Genomic DNA, 20,099 nt, shown 5'->3' with positions numbered 1-20,099 from the left:
CTCGAAATACAGGGACGTGTCGCAGGAACAACGTCGTTCGCGTGCGTAATTCACGGTGTCTCCTCGAAATAAATTCCGCATTAATCGCGAGACGTGGTGGTCGTCGGATACATCGATCTCCCTTACGGCACAACGCATTAGGTCCTCCCATAAATGAACGGTTCCCGAATTACGTTTCGCGATAGAAACGAAATACTGCGTAGATTTCGTTTTATCGAACGTCGATTTTACAGTCGCTCGAATTCGATTCTTCTTTTGATTATCGATGCCCTTTGGCGAATTACTCTCGTCCCTTTTCCACTCAAAGAATTTCGAATACTTGGAGAAACGTAGAAGTCCATCGATGGAAACTTTATCGTTCACGGGACGAGGTAATGCTTCACCGGGTCTCGATGAGATTTGCGACGAAATATCGTGTCGTATGGGATAAATAAATCTGGTGTAGAACTACTTGGATTTTGCATATCGAGTTTATGCAATCTTGTCGTACAATTCTCGACATGCCAATTGACGATGTGCAACTGCGTGCCGGATCGATCTCGATTCGTCCGGCGGTTGATCTATGGAAACTCGCGTTAGCCATCGTTAACGACGCTTGGTCATTTTCATCCGTGTAATAGTTATTAATTTCTCTAGCAATCGAACCGACGATCGAGCCAGTTGTTCGGTTGGCTTCGATTTCAGTCTCACTCCCACGGATCTTGTTCTCGCTCGCATTTACGTTTCTCGACTTTGTCAGCCGTTAATCGGGGATCCACAGCTTTTTTTTTATATAGGTTCTGAACCACTGCCAACGACACACGGAAGTGTTTAGGTGATTACCCAACGAAGTTCGACTTCGTCGCTCGAACGAGATTCGAAACGTCTTCGTAGACCTTTTGCTTTTCGCTACGAGAGATCGATGAAACGTTCATCGACAAGCTCACTTCGAGCGGTTTGCGCAAAGTCGGCGAAAAAGAAAAGAAAAAAAAAAAAACGACACGGACACCGAGCGGTCGACAACGTGCAATTTCTTCGAGGGTTACCTGTTATTGCGACAATCGATCCGAACGTATGTTTTTCGATAAGTTCGAAGATACGTTTCCAAATTGCCGTCTAGTCTATAACCTCGAATGGAATCCCTTTCGCGAATCGTACTCTCGGATCAACCTCGTTTGTACAACTAGAAAATCGAAAAATACCCGTAGCAGGATTCTTTTCCCAAATTGAAACTAAATGGATCGAAAGTATATTATTTTTAACTTGGATGACGACCGTGCGAAATAAATGGATCCGCTTCCGATGCAATTGGGTTAGGAAACGATCATTGCTTGTGATCCTTATCTCTTTTCGGGCGTAGCGAGATTTTAGCGAGATAAGAGGATGATTCACACGCGTCGAAGACGATTGCGAGTTTTTATTTTACTTGTTACATTTTTGCATCGTCAGCGATGAATCGTGTAAAACGGTGGTTCGTTACCGAGAACTTTGTCTTCGTTGCGATGCCATCGACCGAGGCCAAGGTGTCGAGGAGCGAAGAATATCGTTCGAAAGTTCGCGTTAATTACGCTATCCCCCCTACTTCGTTTATTTCGCGCGGTTTCGCAGCTTTAAAGAGAATATCGTTACTCGATCGGATTAACGAGATTAACTTTGGTTGCGAGCCACGCGTGGTGGAAACTTGGCCGAAGGTACGGCGACAGGAATAACATAAACGAAGCGAATCGAAATACGCGATCGATCTCCACCGCGTACCAGCCGAAACTTTATTTTCCAATCGACCGAATTTCCACCGTCGAAATGCAACGCATCGTCGTCGCTCGTATCGAACCACCGGTCGAGAAAAAAAAAAAAAAAAAATGGTCGACGACCACACGGTGGTTTGGGAATTTTTATTCACGCGTTTCTAAGTATATCGGCATCGTGACGTAATTTAACGTCGAACACACCTGACGAATCTCGGATCTACGCGGAGTCGTCGCATAAAATCACATTTCCGCGCCGGTCTTTTTACCAGTCGCGTTCTTTTGTTCTGGGTGTGACACAACCGGTCGATTCGCAACTGTGTACTCTGGGGGGGCTAGGGGAAACTTTATTTTTAATTTCAACGGCTTCGTGCAACCTATAATTCGTATCGATTTTACCGGGCGATAAAAAAGAAAAAGAACAAACTGTGTTCCTCGCATAATGAACCGTTAAACGGTTCGACGAACCGTTCTCTTCCTCCGAGTACTCGGAGAACGACCACGCGTACGTACAGATACGTGCGTGTATCATCGATTTCACATTGTTAACGCGATCAACATTGCAGCGACGTCGCTGGACCATCGCGCGTTTTATATTTACTCCTCGCGAATGTTTCTGCACGTTTGTACGAAATAAACGAAACCACCGATAACCGCCACGATCGTAAATCCAACCGTCGAGGATCGCTCGCGTTTCGTTTCGAACGTCTCCCGCGACAGACGCAAATCTTATTGCAGGGGTGGCGGTTAATTGGTAGTAGTTATCGGTGGATTGTACCGGTTAACGCAACGCGATCCTCCGAGTTACCGCTCGGCGAATCATCCATTCCAGTTACGGCTCGCTCGTTCGCTCGCTGAAAATGTCGTTCCGCGTCAGGAGAGAGAGCCGAACCGGCAATAACGCGGAATGAACTTGTTCTAACGACAACAACCAAAAAATACTTGTTCAATTTCGAACGTGTTTAACGTCTCGAACGAACGCTGGACTGCTTCTCGAGCGCCAAATTCAAATGCGTATTCGAAATTTACGAAGGGAAAATGTTGTTTTTCAGTGTTAACTCTTGGGAAAGCGATCGCGTTGCGTCTCACCGGAAGCTGCTTATCGCGTAATACACGGTACGTACGTCTTGGGTAGCATTTTATAATCGAAACACTCGCGTATTCCGTAACATTTGAATCGATTCCACTTTCGTTTTTTTTTCTTTTTGGAATCCGCGTTGCAAAATCGACTTTTGTGGAAAAAATCTAGCAGATGTTTCCATGCTTTGATTCAGTGGTTCTGTGGTGATTACAGCCGGCTCCCATTGTTCGTAAGGCTTCTTGTTCCGCAACAGCGTAGACTTTGGCAAAATAGTAAATTAATTATATTCTTTGCAAGAGTTTTCCGTTGTTCTGTATGAAACATTTGCAGGCGGCTAACTTTTCAAACAATCGTATTGATCGGATTTGTACACGAGCTATCTCGGTTGCATACTTATTAATATTTTTGCGATTCGTCGTTAATTTTTAAAATCGTGAAGAGTACTGCACGAAGCTTACCATTAACTCTGCACTTGTAATTTTTCTTTTGTAATTTTCCCTCTCTTTGTTAGTTTCTTCATGTTTTTGAGTTACCAAAGTCCATTGCCTGTAAATAAACATTATCATTAATATGAAAAAGTCGAGAAATAATCAGAGGGATAGTCTGAAGGTGTCCAGTGTTTCGAGTTTTATAACAACGGAGATATATCCTAATACATCGATCGTACGTGATCTTGAACTGAACACGTGGGCGAAACTACGCGCCACGCGTGTAACTTTGACCGCGCGGGCTGATTATCGAGTCGTATAATATCCTAACTGGTAAAACAGACACGCCTAAATAAATATTTTAAACGACGACGTCGAGGAGCCAAGGTTTTCACAAAGCGCGTGTTGGCGCGGTCGCTATCGAAAGCTAGGATCGCGAGTCGAGAGGATTGTGTTTCGCGGTGGATCGTCCGCTTCGAGTCACGCTCGCGCAACATTCTAGCATAGCGTCCCTTTAAAGTTCTTTGCGAAAGAGTTGGGCAAATTTTATTTGGAACAACGATCGAATCAAGTACGGATTTATTCACGATCAGTGAATGATTTTTTAACGAATAAAAAAGTTATTCGTTACTAGCGAATAAATTTTGGAACTTTATTCGTTAATTGGAATGAGCGTTCACCGTTGATTTTGATGCACATTTAATGTACACGTTGATAATATGATACATTTGTTTGCAGAGTTCTTAGAAAGTTTCTCACTAGAATAAAACTCTATCTCTTATTTTTGTATAACTTCGTTACATTCGTAATTTTTATTCGAAGATTTTACGAATAAAAGTTTAATTCAAATAATGCCCAACTATGCTTCGCGATCCAACGAGCGCGTATTTTGCAAGGAGTCTCTCGTTTCTTCGGCAATTGCATTTGACCTACTCCACGAAGATCTCCGACCGGTTGAGACCGCGGGTAAAGGAAACAAATGTCTCGCGAGCACAGTACCGTCTTGGATAGTACTTTTCTTATATTAACAATTAGAATTATTTAACTCTCGTACTTCCGAAGAGGAAAACACTTTGTCCGAAGTCTCGTCAATACTTCTTTCTTGAAACAGTACCTCTCTTTGCGTACCAATTTTTGACTATTATTATTATTATTATTAATATATAACAAAGTCCCGATTATTGGTGATCCTTTATCCTCAATACTATGCCCTATATTTACTATTCTAATTGTCCGATTAATATTCCAGAAATTACAGTTATCGTTTTAAATGTCCCCAACGTATGGAACTCGTGTTCGAAATTTTATAATTCGATGAAAAGACAAAACTGGAGCAGAGCCTTTCGAGTCTTCCAGTGTCCCGTTATCGGAGAAGTTGTCCTCGAATAATATTTTTACGACGAATGGAGCGCTAATTGATAAAATCTGTTCAGATTCGAGATTACGTTTCTTCCACTCGAACTTCTTCCTTTTTCTTTCGGTTCTCTTCGAGTTCGACGAGGAGGGAAAAAATTCTTCGTCGCTGCTTCGCGTATTGATAAAATCGGCGGTCCCGATTTTTCAAACATTAAGCGAGGGAGGCACTATTGTATTTCGAAGCCACGCGAGGTATCTTACTCGCAAACATGATTATACACGGCCGCTCGAGGGCTTTTCAATTTCACCGATGTCTCGGGCAAAGCTACGTCTCGGAAAGCGCATTTTAATCGACCGTGAACCCCGGAGACCCGCCGAAGGAGCTTCGAAACGGTACGCTTAAGTGGATCTTTCGTGATAGCTGGCGCCACTTCGGCGAAGATATTGGCTTAACTGCTCGGCGTGTATAGCGAGAATTTTAACGACATTTGAATTTTCACGACCGCGCAACTTGATAAACGGTGTTTGAACTTTGCCGACGAGACGTCGTCGCACCGATGCGCCAGACGTCGGAATGGCCGCGCGCCAAGTCTCGAGCGGAAACTTTTTTCGGGGCTACATTCTTTTTTATCAACGCGCCGAATTTCGCGCGGGAGCTTTCGGTCTCGTTTCGTCGGGAGGAATTCGATTCTTTTCCTTTTGGAAGAGACTCACGGTGGTCTCGTTTCGACGATTCGAGAAACTGTCGATCGATCAGTGTTTAAATTCCGTGGTTAAAGTGGTGTGGTCGCTTCGAAGTCACGCGTCGAGTTCTCCGGTTTCATGGAAGGCGGGAATTTGATTCTTTTTTTTTTTTTCTTTTAGGCGAGAAACTCGCCGAGCTCTCGTTTCGACGATTCGAGGAACAATACGACGCGGTAACATCGTTTAAATTCCGCGGTTAAACCGATAGAAGTCGTTTCGAAGTCGCGCATCGAGGGTCCTATGGTCCTCGTTAATTGTTCTTTCGTTTCATGGCTCGCGCTCGTCTTCCACGACGCAGAATTCGTTCTAGCGGGTTCCCCATTCAGCTCGACGATAAATGGGTCGACACGTGGGAAGATGGGAAACGGGAGTCGCTTTCTACACACGGTGCACGAGCCTCTGCTTCATGCTCCCTACGATAGCGCGAGCGAATGGAAATGCCACGCTTACATCCTCGCTTCCATTAGTCTCTACAATCAAGTTGACGGGTATTCGATTAACTACGTAACTCGTCGAGTCTGTCATATTTTTAGCTGTATTCGCGAAAGTCTTCGTTTCAATTTCCAAATCGATAAAGTCGAGCCGAAGGGTTGTAAAACAGCTTTTCTCGAACCTCACTGTAGCATAAACTTTCTTCTTTTTCTGTTAATGTGTAAGCTTGTGTACAATCTGATCCATAGATCGATTCGTGTGAAAACGTTAAAATATCCCAATTATTCTCACATCGAGTCAACTTTAACGATTTAATCAGACAGTCAAACAACCAGCATAATTTATTAAAAATCAAAGACTGAAAAACCCTTATTTCTTAATATTTCTATATGAGAAGATATATTCTATATTTCTTTTTAATTTCAAATTTATTCGGTTAACTTCGATAAATATTTCGTATAAAATATTATCTATTTTGGATATATTAATTTTCTTCCATCTTCCTATCTGTTGTCCATGTTTTGTTACGGTCCAATAAATAAATAATTTATCTAGTCGAGTTTGTACAGAGTAGACTGTTTCCCGAGTAAACGAAGCGAATATAAAGAGATTTGTGCGTGACAGAGATTGCGTATTCTAGGGAAAATTCACTCGTACAAAGTTGATACGGTTGTAATCGAATTTCCGGTTAACCCCGCACCTTTGAATTTCCACGCAAATTTATACGATGTTCCCTGGACGCCATTAACGGATTACAATGTTAATAGAATTCGATCCGAACTGATAACAGTTTTCTCTTTTCCTAGAAGATAAAGTATTGCGTTACCCTGAGAACTCGATAGTAATCCTTCTTATTTCCCTCTTTTCCACGTTTCTCGTTACAAAAGGGAGAGAGCGAGAGTGTCTCTACGGTTGGTACGGTTTGCCTAGCCATTACGAGCCGCGACATCAATTCGCATCTACTTGCAATTTATCGCACCTGCACGATCGTTTACTTTCTGCCGCGAAACAAGCGTCCTTAATCGTTCCGTCGATCTCACGTCGAAATTAGTTCGCTCTCGTTGGCTACGCCACATTTTTTTTTTGTTCCGTATATCTCGGATGCGTTTCAAAAGAGAAAATATCAAACGCTTCGTCGCGATATTTACTCTCCTCAATGGAAAGGAAACAGCGCGTGTAGGTTCGGTGCAATGCTCGGATCTTTCGGGAGGGAAAATGGAAAAGTTATCCAAGATGCAAGTACTATATACCGATGTTGCAAAGTTCGGAGCATGTATCTTTCCAGAGATGAAGTCACACAAATATTCTAATATTAGTAAGATAGAATAAAGAGAAGAGGTAGATAGGTAGGTAGATTTGTAGATATATATTGGTAGATAGACAGACAGATAGATAGGTAGACAGATACGTAAACAGACAGGTATACATAGTTAGATAGATAGGTAGACAGATAAGTAGATACATAACTAAATAGATAGCTAGATGGATAGTCAGGTAGATAGGTAAGTAGGTAGGTAGGTAGGTAGGTAAATAAGTAAGCAGATAAACAGATACGTAGATAGATGTTAAAAGAGAGAGCTTTTTTATTTATGAGTCCATTGACGAACGAACAAAAGTCGAGGACTGGAGTGTATGTGTTCGAAGAAAGAGCAAGGAACATGCACAGTGCCGAGCTGCCGAGGCGGCCTTTCACCTTGAAACAACACTAACCGAAATAAACGAGCGTCCTCTATTTTCGGGTAACCTCTCGGCCAACACTCGAGTACGCTTACTCTAATGCACCTCTTAGCTGACACGTGGATACGTGACGTCCGCGTACACGTGCACCTTGCAGTAAATAACACCGTTTGTCGATAATCGGTCCACCCGTAGCGTCGTTCGAATGTGAAAACGGTATGGGACACATCCGAGTTGCCCCGATAGTCGATTCTCTGGGTTAACACGCGAAGCTGCCATTCACATAATTCTGTGAGGAGTAAGCGAAATAATAAAAATGTCAACTTCATTTTCACCATTCAGTAGATACTCGTGGGGCAAAAATGTTTTAGCCAATGTCTCTGTTGGTATCTGTTCTATCGTAAATTTACACAGAACCAGAATCTTTTAAAATATAATTGTCGGTTGTTTTCGTTATGTACAGTTTCGCTGCAAATGCAACAGTAAGCGAGATACAGCACTTCGTAACACACCCTTCTGTGTAAAGTAAATTGCAATTGTTTCGTCTCGTTGCATTTTATTCGTAGAAACGTCTAGTTCTTGCAAATGCGACATAACGAGACCTACACGTGGAAAATGTTGCAAGTTTGCGGAAACTGGCGGACAAGTGGAAATTGCTTTTCCATTTATACAAAGTCACTTCGTAGAATTTCTAATCGAAAAACTTCTCGGTTGTGTGCGTCTAAAACAAGCTGTTCGCGCAACGATTTTCACGGCGCGTTAATGGACGCAGAATCCAAGCCTTGGACGGAAGACGTACAGAGTCGAAAAAAAAAAAAATATATTCTTTAGATCCCGGTGGCAAGATAGTAATTATCGCGGCGAAAGCAACGAAAATAAAGTGTGAAGGACCGGGGCACCGAACAATGCGTGTGCCGCGGGCGTAATTTCCACGATAAGGGCCGTCACAATGAAACGAATTTACGGGTCGTTGAAACTCGGAGACGCGCGAAATTTTCACGATATTTTTCCTCGAGGGTTTAGTCGAGGTTTGCCGGCGGCGCCAAGGATCTTCGATCCATTTCCACGAGACAAGAGACGAGAGACAGAGGAGGAACACCCACGTTAGGTTCATCCGTGAAAGGAATATCGGAGATACGATCCCTAACGCGAAAATCCATCGGTAATGGAATTTGTCGTGGTTTTGTTTGGGTACGTTCCCATGAATCGGGAACACGCCACGGGAACCTCGGCGTTTTTATCTCTCTAACGCGGCAGATACCTTTATCCTCTTACACCGTGTAGCTCGCAGTTGGCGGGTCTAGGGATAAGTAACGTCTCTTGGAACACACTCGCTCTCAATTGTCTCGAGCTATAGTCTACCTTATGTTCGCAATCCAAGTTCTAAATCGAATTATCGACTGGTTGGATATTTTCGAATTACTTAAATTTAGAAATACATCCCCGTCCGTACGTATTAGGACACCCTGTGATTGTCTCCTTTGCAATCCGCTCGAATTTTAAAGAGTAAAACAGAGAGTGTGTTCGAGAATTTCTTCTATCGTTAATGAAATAGTACTCTACTATAACTAGAATATTATCATTCTTCGAAGTATACCCCATTGTGTGACCTGCGAGAATTTTTTAAATTTAGGAAATTGTAGAATTTACCACATTTCAGGGACTAATTACAAGTAAAGGTTATACGGTTGATGTCGCGGTCACTGAAATTGAGTCAAAAATATGTGAGTTATCGATTCTGTTAATTTTTTCACAATTTTTGTTCTGGAATGCGGTTTCTGCAGGTTTTGGGGAAATACGCGTTCGCTGAACTCGATTTCTAATCGTGTGGTTGCCCCTATTTGTAAAAGTGAGCGTTAAACGTAGGATATCGTCCAGTCGATGTGCCCCTTTCACCGCTAATTTCGTTCATCCGTTCACCGTTCAATAAAATTCCCCTTCGACACGGTCGACAATAACAAACGAACTCGATCTTGTCCCGATTCGTAGTACGCAAAATATCGAAGAACTTTGTCCCTTTGCGCTGAGGTCACTTTCAGCCAAGGACGCTACTCCACTCGAAGAAAAAAGCATCGAGGGAATAAGTGCTGCAAAACAAAAAAAAAAGTTGATCGCTAACAAACGATCTATTCGCAGACGTTTCGTTCACTCGTTGAAATCGTTTTAAATTTACCACGGGCAATTGGGAATTTACGAGAGCACGCAGTGTACACGGGTCGTAAGTCCTCGGCAGAGAATGGTCTTCGTTTTCTTTCGTTTAATTTTGTATTTCTATTCATTACCCTCTCGTTACTTTTTTCAACGTCGCCCGAGACTTTACTGGCACGAAAATGTGTATGTGTATCTAACCGACGCGATAAAAACGGTAATAAATAATCATCGTGGACTTAAAAGTAATCTCGTCTTTTCGCGAACAATTCCTCCGTTTCTGTGGATCGGGTGTTGTTGCCATGACGCGAATAAAATCTGTAGAAATCGTTTCTCTTTCTCCCACTCTCTCTCTCAATAAATAAATAAATAACCTTCTTCTCAAGTTTGTTAATTTTTGCGCGAATTTTGAATTTTTAATCGTAGAAGAAGGGTGTTTTAAGTTGTGCCTTGCACTGGAAAATAATTATTCGCAGACGGTGGTACTCTTGTTTTGTCCGGCATATTAGTCCTCATTTTCCACGGTTCAAGGCTCTTCGATCCATTTTGAAACGTGTTACGAACGTATTACGTAGACGCGACCTTCGCGATCAATTTCGGAAGTGCTACGCGTGCTTTCACGCGTTTAATTAAATTTGCGCGGGTGATCGAGTTTATTGTAGAACAATCACAAAATCGCGTTAGGGTTGCCGTTTTGTCGTAAATCTCGAGACCAAGTAGAGAGAGGGTATATCTCACTTTGATTGGCTGCCATCTTGATACAACGCGACGCGGTCATTTGTTACTTTACAGTTGCAAAGCAAGTACGTGAAAGATTTATTTATTTACGACTCGTACGGCACACGTGATACGTGATTCTGATATCCGAAAGTGAGAGCCCCCGGTTTATTTTTTTTTTTGCGGTTACTCAAAGTGCGAGGTTAACAAGTTGGAAAGAAATTGGGAATCTTTTGCTTCTTTTAGAATTTATTTAAAAACAAAGTACGAGGTTGACGCTGCGATGAATGTGCGCGCTTTCGAAATTTCCATTCTCCTGTTGCCTAGCCAAATTTTGTTACGGTTCGGTTGGTTCGCATCTCTACGATATAAGCACTTCTGTAGTTGGAACAGAGCGAAACGAGAAAGGAATCGCGCAAATGGGAGACGCAGACGTATTTGCGCGACTCCGAGGATGAGAAACGGATCCGGTAAGGGGAATGAGAAGAGGCAGAGAGTATTAGGCGTAAAAGCCTTCGTTTTTAAAATGTAACAAGAGTGCGAGCCACGACGTTCTTTTTCCTCCTTGGCGCTACTGTTGCACCTACCTACGCGCACGTGTACACGTACCATCGTGCTCCCCTAGTTTTCAACCAACTTCCACGGAACGTTGCTTTGTACCACCGGCTTTTGTATCATTTTCGTGTCGAACAGCCCGCTTGTTTACGATTCTGGGATCCCGTTGGACGGAAAGTACCGCGACAAACGCCTCTATATCCCGGAATCATGTAAATTATGCACGAACGAGTTCGAGTTTCTTCTTCAATCTCTCGAGCGAGTTTGCGTCTCGTAAATTGTACACTTTGCGCTTGAACAACTTCAATCGTCTTTATCCGGATTATTTTTTTTTATGCTTTTTAACGATCGCTTACCGTATACATCGACGAAATTTCATCAACTTTTATTCGTTGTTTCGAAACTTTTATCCAGGATAGAAAACAATTTCTCTTCCGTGTTCAAGACGATCTTGGGAGGGGAGAGTCGGATGAAATTAATATATTCCAACGAAGCATCCAACCTGTGCAAACGAGCAAAGAAACTTCGAAACACCGGTGAAAAATAGCCGGGAACTCTTCGTTCGCGCGGTATTAAGCGCTGTCACGTATTTCCGCGCGATATTGCGCACCGGAATAAAAAATAACTCGTCGAGTAAACAGGAACAATATCATCTACGTGTTTGGATGGGGCCGGTCTGCGAACTGTTCGTTTTCCGTATTCTCCCTTATCTATTTGTTATTCCTGTGCGCGATTAGTTTCGACCGTGTTTCGCATGCGTTTCGCAACTTGCACGCAAACACCGGGCAACCCTGAATTACTGTTGCGATCCGTTCTGTGAAATTTAAAACATTTCCGGTTTGCCGGTGATTGACGCTACGAATCGTTTCATCTCCACATTGGTGAATATTTTAGGATATTCGATTACAGTAATATGTACATAAATTTATTATTCGGTATTAATGGTTCGGTAAATTCATTGCGGGATATTTATTCGATCGTGGTAATATTTGAATAAGCTAATACCGGGATATAAATCAGTGAACAAGGTGTTTTCGAAATCTCAAGAGTAATTGACACGCCCGGTGTTATACAAAACATTACGTACACAACATTGTTCCCCCTCCTCTGAAAAGGGGTCGTCCCGACCCGTGGATGACACAGGACTCGAGACCACTCGAAGAAAACAGATACTGCCATCTGAAACAAAAATCTCTAGCACCATATGCCCTCGTTACATTCGTTCCAGGTATTGTACGCCTCGACACCTCGACATTCATCAATTCGAGTCGACCAACTTCTCGCTACGACGAACCCTAGCTCATCCTCTCGAGTCTCGAGATTCGAGCGCTTCATTTAAAAAAGTCTTCTCAGCCGGAAACGTCCTCTTCTCGAGCGAGGATGAATGCGCATCGATTAGCGCATTCAAAAACTATACGATTCCGTTTAAAAAACATTAGTGACCTTTGTACGTTCTTTAACCGTTCATTACGAAGAAACCAACTACTCCCGAAACATTTTTTGACCAGTATATGATTATTTACAAACGGCTCCACTCTCCGCTCGGATAAATTTCTTTTGCAATTGCAAATATTCCAAAATATTTATTCCTCCCGAACGCCACGCGTAAATTGTTTCCTCTTCGCGCGAGGGAAACACTCTCCCCTTTTTCTCTTTTCTTTTTCTAGTTGCCGCGGGTAATTCGAGTGATAGAACCGATCTTCTCGAAGCGAACGTAAAGTAAAAGAGGAGATGGGGAATTCCTATACGAGAAATATTTTATCCGGATAAATGGATCGCTCCCAGAGAAGAAACGATGAATTTTACGGACGCGGATTCAATTTTCCTTGTCTCCACGGCTCGCGAGATATCTTTATTCGAGAACCAATCGAATAAAATTCGTTTCTCCGAAACAATACATGGAATATTCGAAATGGAACGTCACGCGTTCCGACGGAATGGTTGGTTCCCTCCCGACGAACCCGGGGGTCCTTGGTTCCAATTACTTCGTACGAATTCCGATTGTGTCACTTCTAAATCTACGTATCGAGTCGTCCTTGCGATCGTTCCTCGAAGACTTCATTAACCGTAACCCTAGAATCATAGCACGTGCTGTCGATTGGCAATTGCGATCGCAGGAAACCGAGACGCACGGATCGGTCTCGGACGTTTCGTCCTCGTCGATACGCCGTTTACCTTACCGCTTGAGGCCACGTGTTTTCAATTTCGAGCTTTGATAATCTAAACACGGATACCGCGTAGTTTCATTGCACACGTACACGTACGCCGCTGATTGCGCAACGAGGGTGCAAATAAACGACTCCGCCCGTTGTAAATACGGGCGACACACGAGTCCTCGTTTACTGATAACGCTAGACACTGTCGTAATAACGTCTGAATCGCGACAGACGCGCGTTTTCTAGCTCGCGATCCTTTCCTCGTTCTCGGAGAAAAAATAAATAGTTTTGTCCGCGGCCGAGTACGTCCTACGTACAAACATTCAATGTTTGAAAATAATTCGTGCTTACCCTGAACTGTATACTTTCTCTCGTTATTTGTTACAGTTTAATCGCGTTGTATCTCTTGTTAGTTGAATAGATTTATCAATAGTAATAGAAAAATATGTTTCTCGTCGTCTCTCGCTGACTGATCTTTTCATTCCCTCATTTCGAACGGGTGGTAAGAGGAAAAATCGGGAAAAGGGCCAGATTTGAATGTAAAAGAGATTGCAGAGACGCCGTAAGGGCAGACGGAGACTTCTTCGAAGGTCATTGAACGTGATTATCGATAACCACCGTAATAAATGATTCATCTCGGAACTTTTTGATCGCAACTTGCATCTCGACGCTCTGACTGCGCATAATTTTTTTCCGGGAAACGTACCACCTCGCTTCGTTACGTCTTGTATTAATTATCCCCGTGGACGCAGGTTTCTCAAACGTGGCACGGGGGTGCGAGAACGTCATCGTCGTTCGCGAAATTTATGCGGGTGCACGTGCGCCTTGTTCTACGAGCTTGGGTCCCATCTGAATGAAAATATTTTCAGCGCCGTTATTTCCGTCCCTAAACTGGGTTAAGAACGTACAGTTAACTGAAAAAATTAAATTTCGAGCCCGTACAAGAAGTAGGGGGGCCATTGAAGGGGGTTTTATTCGATCTCTGGATACACCTATGTAATTAACCTCTTCGCATAACCTCTCCTAAAGATCGTAGGATCTGCTATTCCTATTCGTACATAATTAAAATGTGTCCACTTGTTGGCCGCTCTATTATACAATATATATATATATATATATATATATATATATATATATATATATATATATATATATATATATATATATAATAATTATCTCGAGTAAAAATATATCTAAAAATTACACACGATGGGTACATTTTTCGTACTAAAATCATTTTTTGTCTAGCACTTTACTTTCCCCTAGAAAAGGGAAGATGCTTATTTTAACATTGTGGCGTCAAAGTCGGAGCGCGACTTTGATCCGAAATCGACACCGTTCGAGCGATGACCACCATTTACGCAATGACTTTTGCGTATATGCGTCCACCTCACCGAAAAGGTTTCGGAAACTTCCATCGAATCTTCTCGCGAAACGTTGTTTCTTTCCACGAAAGATTATTTTCAATGGTTGGCCCTCGTTTCGCGTACGTAGCTCGGTTACGAATCGAATTTCGAACCGTTCTCCTTGACCCACTGATTGAGTCAGCGCTCGGTTTCGGCGTGAGTGCGCACTCACGGATGATTTACCCTCGTCGAGTCTCGCTTTCGAGAAAGCCAGATCCGCGGAATAGCCCCATAGATCGCTCGGACTCGGTCCACACTCGATAGGCGTGTTGGTCGCTACTTACGGTGTACGCGCACACGCGCGAGCGAGCGAGCTTCACTGTAACGCTCGAACGTAATAGAGCAATTGCACCATTCACGTTGCCTTTTAGTGTAATCATTGAAAGCCAGTTTCAACCGCTTGTCAAAGATGAACCGGGAATAGAACAAACCGACGGAAGAAGAACGTTCGCCGCGCGTTTCTAATTAAATCACTTTGCAGACGATCCTTTTACAATTGCGTTGCGCGACGTCCGTCCAGTTGATCCGGCGGGCAACTCTTTTATCTATCGATTGCTCCTTTTTATCGAATCTCGCGTGACCCTCGATTTTTCGGCGAGTGGACGCGTTCCACGGTTTCGTGGAAATAAAAGGAAAACAACGAAACGAACGAGCCGGTTATATTGTCGGCCAAAGTTCAATGTGTGGAAGAAAAAAAAATGAATATACTCCTCTTTCCGTTTAACGCGTTAATCGCGTATCTTTCTTCGGTGAATGGCGAACACTCGGGCCGGGAAACTATTGTTTCCTGTCGCCGGTTTTCTTTCTCTCTCCCGTTCCCTCCGCGCGCAGGGCAACGTATGGAGCTCGCGCCGAGCGAAACGAAACCGGCGAGGCTTGTGAAAATTTAAATTAAACCGTAGGGACGCTTCAAAGTGGGATTTATCAAAGTGACGGGGAGAAACGGTTCGCTAATGCACCGCGTTGTAATGAAATACGAGGACTTTCAAAAGCTGAAAGTTCTTCTAATGTTCCCCTTGCCGGTGATGCAGCAATTAACGGGGGCTACAAATGACGCGTAACAAAGAGGGAGGTGTTTCTTAAGTCGAACTTCACCGCCACTTCGTTTTCACCGGGTTTAACCTTTGAGAGTCTATCCGAATGTACACGCGCAATTTTCGGACAAAGGTATCTCGGATCCTCACCGATTTTCACGAAACTTGGTTGGCTCGTAGGTCTCCACGTGTATGATAACCGTAGATGACCAGCCAATTACGAAAGAAGTAAGTTTAGAGTTTAGAAATTTTAATCAAAAATTGGCGTAGTATGGTAGACCGGTAATATTTTAATACGAGGTATTCGCAATGTACCCTTACGTTCTCATCGCTTCTATGACGAACTTCGTCCAAATTCCTACGCTTGCCACTATACTGCAATTATTGTTGCACGCGACGCTCGAGAGGAATGTATTTTAGGGATAAATAAAAGGTGAACGTGCTCCTCTGACGTAGTTGAGGTGCATCGTAATTACGAACGACGTACATTAACCGCTTGCTACCAGCCACTGCGTTTCTTTGGCACGAGGTTTCGCGAGTCAATAAAGCCACGACCTATTGATCCAAAAGGTCCTCCTTCGATGGCGAGTTGGCGCGTAGCACGGTAGGCAGAAGATAGACAAGACACACCTTCAGACGGAGCGAAGGGGCACTAGAAATCCGTTGGAAAGCTCGCAAAGTTCTATCAACCCTCGATCTCGAGACCAACTCTTACCTGCCCCCGTCGGTGTAACGTCAGCTGCTGACTACGTACTCTTGTTCTCGACGACGTGGTGCACGCTAATCACTTCGTTATCCAGCCACCGGATGTTTTAACCACCAATCGTCGTAACTACGACCCACCTGTTATTTCTTCAGCCGTTTCTCTTCCGCGTTCGACAACCCTGTCACGACCATTCGCGACGATTCCGTTGTATAGCAAATTCTCGTTGGCTCGTTCGCCAGATTTTATTCGTTCTCCGACCAACCTGTCTCTACCGACTGGGAGCATCCTCATCCGAATCGCACAAACCAGAGATTAGCATTTTTTTGAAGATAAGATCGTTAGTTAAAAAAAGAACCCAAATCTCACTTGTTCGCAAAGGTGATCGCGATTCTTTGTTTCTGTCGCATTAGATACGCAGGAAAAGTATAATTATACCTCGTTTGCACGTTGTCAGAACTTCTCTCGATTTCCCTTGTCCCGCTCGTCTTATTGTTCCTCGAAGAAACAATGTCATTCGTTGATCTCTCAGCGGGATACCGAGCAACAAACGAAAGTACCACAGTCTTGACTCCAAAACGGAAGTCTCGAGAGTCGTCGAGGTCAGCGAACCGGAAATCACCCGAGATTGAAGAAAGATCGTGAATAGATTCTTCGAAGAAGAATTATGTGTTTGAATAACTCGAATCCACAATCTCTATCAGCTTCCGAAAGAACCATTAAAGTCTACAAAAAACATACTATTCTTGCATACTGATTTTGCAGAGCATGAAAAATAACGTTGTAGAGGTCACAGCGAAGAAATTTCAATTGTATTTTTAAAAACTGATGTATTTTATTTTACTTTCATGGGGGGATTTTTTCAGTCGACCCAGTTAACATTATCTCGTTATTTACGATTTGCATCATCCTACATTTCCGTGAGAACAGTGCACGGATTTGCAATCGATATTATGTCAATTTTGTTCGAGTACGGGATCTCCAACGTAAAAGAGCATGTATTTTTCAAGATCGCTAACCACTTTTGGCTCAAACGTACAAACACAAGGACTTTCTTTTTTCCCTTTTCTTTTTTTTTTTTTTACTAATTTAATGCACGTTACGCGATACGTTTCGTGTACCTGCGTACACCACTTGGTGTATCTGGGTCAGCTGCTCGCGCGGTAATTGGCAGCAGACTAATTCCCTTATAATTAGTTCGTTGACAGCGTCAAAAGAGTGCCTCGCGAACAAGGATACGCACTCATTCAATTTCGACCAACACGTTTAAAGGTTTCGCTAACTTTACGAGTCGCGTCTCGTCGAATTACAAATAATTCCCTTTTCCCGTCCGGCTAATCTTCATATCCGTTTAAAACGTCCCTCGTAGACATTGGTCAACTAACAGGTTAAAGTAGGTTAATTGCTGGGATTTTGTTTCCGAGGATACTATTACGAGGCATCGTTGTACGATAAACACGATCGAGGTATCGCTCCACTGGAAATTAATCGACTGGATAAATTAATTAACTCTAGTGGGTATCTCGGGTCTTTTTCGACCCCTTATGTCCATGCAGTATATTCTTTTTTTTTTATATAAAAGAAGCTGTTACAATATTTTCTTGATCTCCTTACTATATAATATTATAAAATTGAAAACGCGAGTTCCTTAAATACCTTGAGAATATAATCGAACGGAAGAATGCATTAAGGTTAATTGAAATCTGAACACTACGTACTACAAAAAATGCAAAGTGCCATTGAATCATTCCATTGTAAGTACAGAACATCCCACGTGAAACTGGCCCGCCTCGAACGATGATCTATTGTTTCTCGAAGCGTGTGCACGCGGTTGTACCGATCGTTTTCGAAGAATTCGGTTTATTCTGTAAAAGAAAAGGTGTACTGGTTCCTTCAAGGAGATGCTTCGTGAACAATTTTTGGCCAATAATATACCTCCCGAAAGAACTGTTCAGGATTCGATAGCGAAATGACGATCATAATATGATTTCATGCGCCAAAAAGTACATACACGCACAAGATCATTTTCAATGTCTTTAAATTTCGAAAGATTATAGTCAAATTTGATTTTGTAACGCAAGCAAAGTTCATCTCAATTATGCAGATTTAATCGGTGAGTAAAGACCGGTTTTACGTGGGACGTATAATGGAATGTATCTATGTTGTTAAGCGGTACTTTGTTGCGCGCAACAGTGATAATTGTACCGTGCAATTCACCAGTCGAGAAATCTTTAATCGAACCAAACAACCAACAACCAAGTGTAACCTCATCGCGATTTGCGTGCATCTTGCCACGCGTTTATTGCCAAGCTAACACCATGTAATTTCTTTTTTATTTGAAGTTTTTTTTTATTTATTTTAGATATTTCCAAGTACGATTTTAACTGTGAGATGCTTTTCAAACTGAACTTTATTCGTTTATATTTAGAAAGATTCGTTTCTTTGAAAAAGAACCGATAAGGATATCAGAAATATATACTTAAAAACAGTGTTTCCTACGGAGGGGAATACGATATAATTTTTCCATCCTCCTCCATATTAAACAACGTTCGTAACAATCTTCTTGATACCGTCGGTTGCTCGTAAGATATTCCACGATGTCGAGATTAAAAGGGAGTCACCCTGTAGATACATTTATATTATATATTCGTCCTACTTTTTTTTCCGACTCCCTGTGTTTTTATATGTGACGTGTACGATTTAGGTTGTCACTCGCTGTAACTTTGCGCGAATATCGATACTCGTAAGTATTTCATCGCCTGTCCCCAAAGTACATGACCATGGCCGTTATACACGGGGGAGGAAATTGCCACGACTGTAGGTCAACTGTCAGACTGGACAGATAATTTCTGCCGAAGGAAATTCGACGAACCCGGTTAAATGGATCACAAATTCTCGAAATGGCGAGCGTGCCCTCGGGAAGCCCCTGGTTCCCGAATCGAGAAAACACGCGACGTACCGAACTCCGATGTTACCGTATACTGATGCTATTTACGGAAAACTTTTAAACGTGGGCAAAATTTAATTATCCGGCGTCCAACGTGCACTCCGTTCCTCGCGAAAGTACTTCAATTTACAGTCGGTGTTTGACTCCAAGGGACCGTTGGAATCGTCTAAATGTGTAACAAATAATTCAATAGTTACGCGTGCTCCTACTGTTCAAATTCATCCTCAACGTCAGCGATGACACGTCATTGACGTAACTATTAGCGATCTCACATCCTCGGAATAAGCACGATTAATGAGCGTGAATGCCAACACCTTCGAATCAATTGAGACCACGCTGGAAAAGTTAATCGACGTTGACAATTTTTATAATATACGTACATTGAATAATCTCTCTTTACGCAACCATTTTGCGAGACAACCTATCAAAGACGTTAAATCCTTTTATCGGAAGAATAATTTTCTCGACGAATCAGAGGGTCGTTGCACACGTCTCTTACGATTTTCGACCGTGGGCTCTATTCGCTGTCTCGTGAAACAAATTCCATGGTCACCCCACGTTACACGGTTATTATTCTCTCCCTTCCTCCCAATTTTAATGGAAAAAAGGAGAAAGTTCGTCCTCCAGCTTTTCCTGTGAGCACGGTACGCACATTTCGAAAACATTGGCCTGGAGTACGAAGGCTCTTGGCAAGGGCCTGCTACAAGGTTTTCTCGGTAGCCAATAGCCGCAGCTCGTAGCATCGATCGCACGAACGATTTGTTTATATTTCTCGGCTCGTCTCACCGAACCAGGCGACTGGAACGCTTTGGTGCATCGAACTTCCTGGCCGTGTGAAGTTCCCCGGTCACGCAGAATCTCGCTAACGAAATTTCGGGTAGCAATTACGAATTATTTGTATCACGGTTACGGAAACGAGCAGACGAGACTCGGGTAGGCACAGTGGTACAAGACCCACCACTCGAATTATCTAGGCCACCGGCTCGCGAAG

The 20,099-nt window shown here is 42.9% G+C and overlaps 1 protein-coding gene across 2 annotated transcripts in view; it reads left to right on the top strand.

Moving 5' to 3' along the window:
* Tws (protein phosphatase 2 regulatory subunit tws) overlaps nt 1-20,099 on the top strand; it is a 39,327-nt gene that overhangs the window by 471 nt on the left and 18,757 nt on the right. The window lies entirely within an intron of this gene.

Source organism: Ptiloglossa arizonensis, chromosome 4 (assembly GCF_051014685.1).
Source record: "Ptiloglossa arizonensis isolate GNS036 chromosome 4, iyPtiAriz1_principal, whole genome shotgun sequence".
Taxonomy (NCBI): Eukaryota; Metazoa; Arthropoda; class Insecta; order Hymenoptera; family Colletidae; genus Ptiloglossa; species Ptiloglossa arizonensis.
This window is presented reverse-complemented; position numbering and strand designations above follow the sequence as displayed.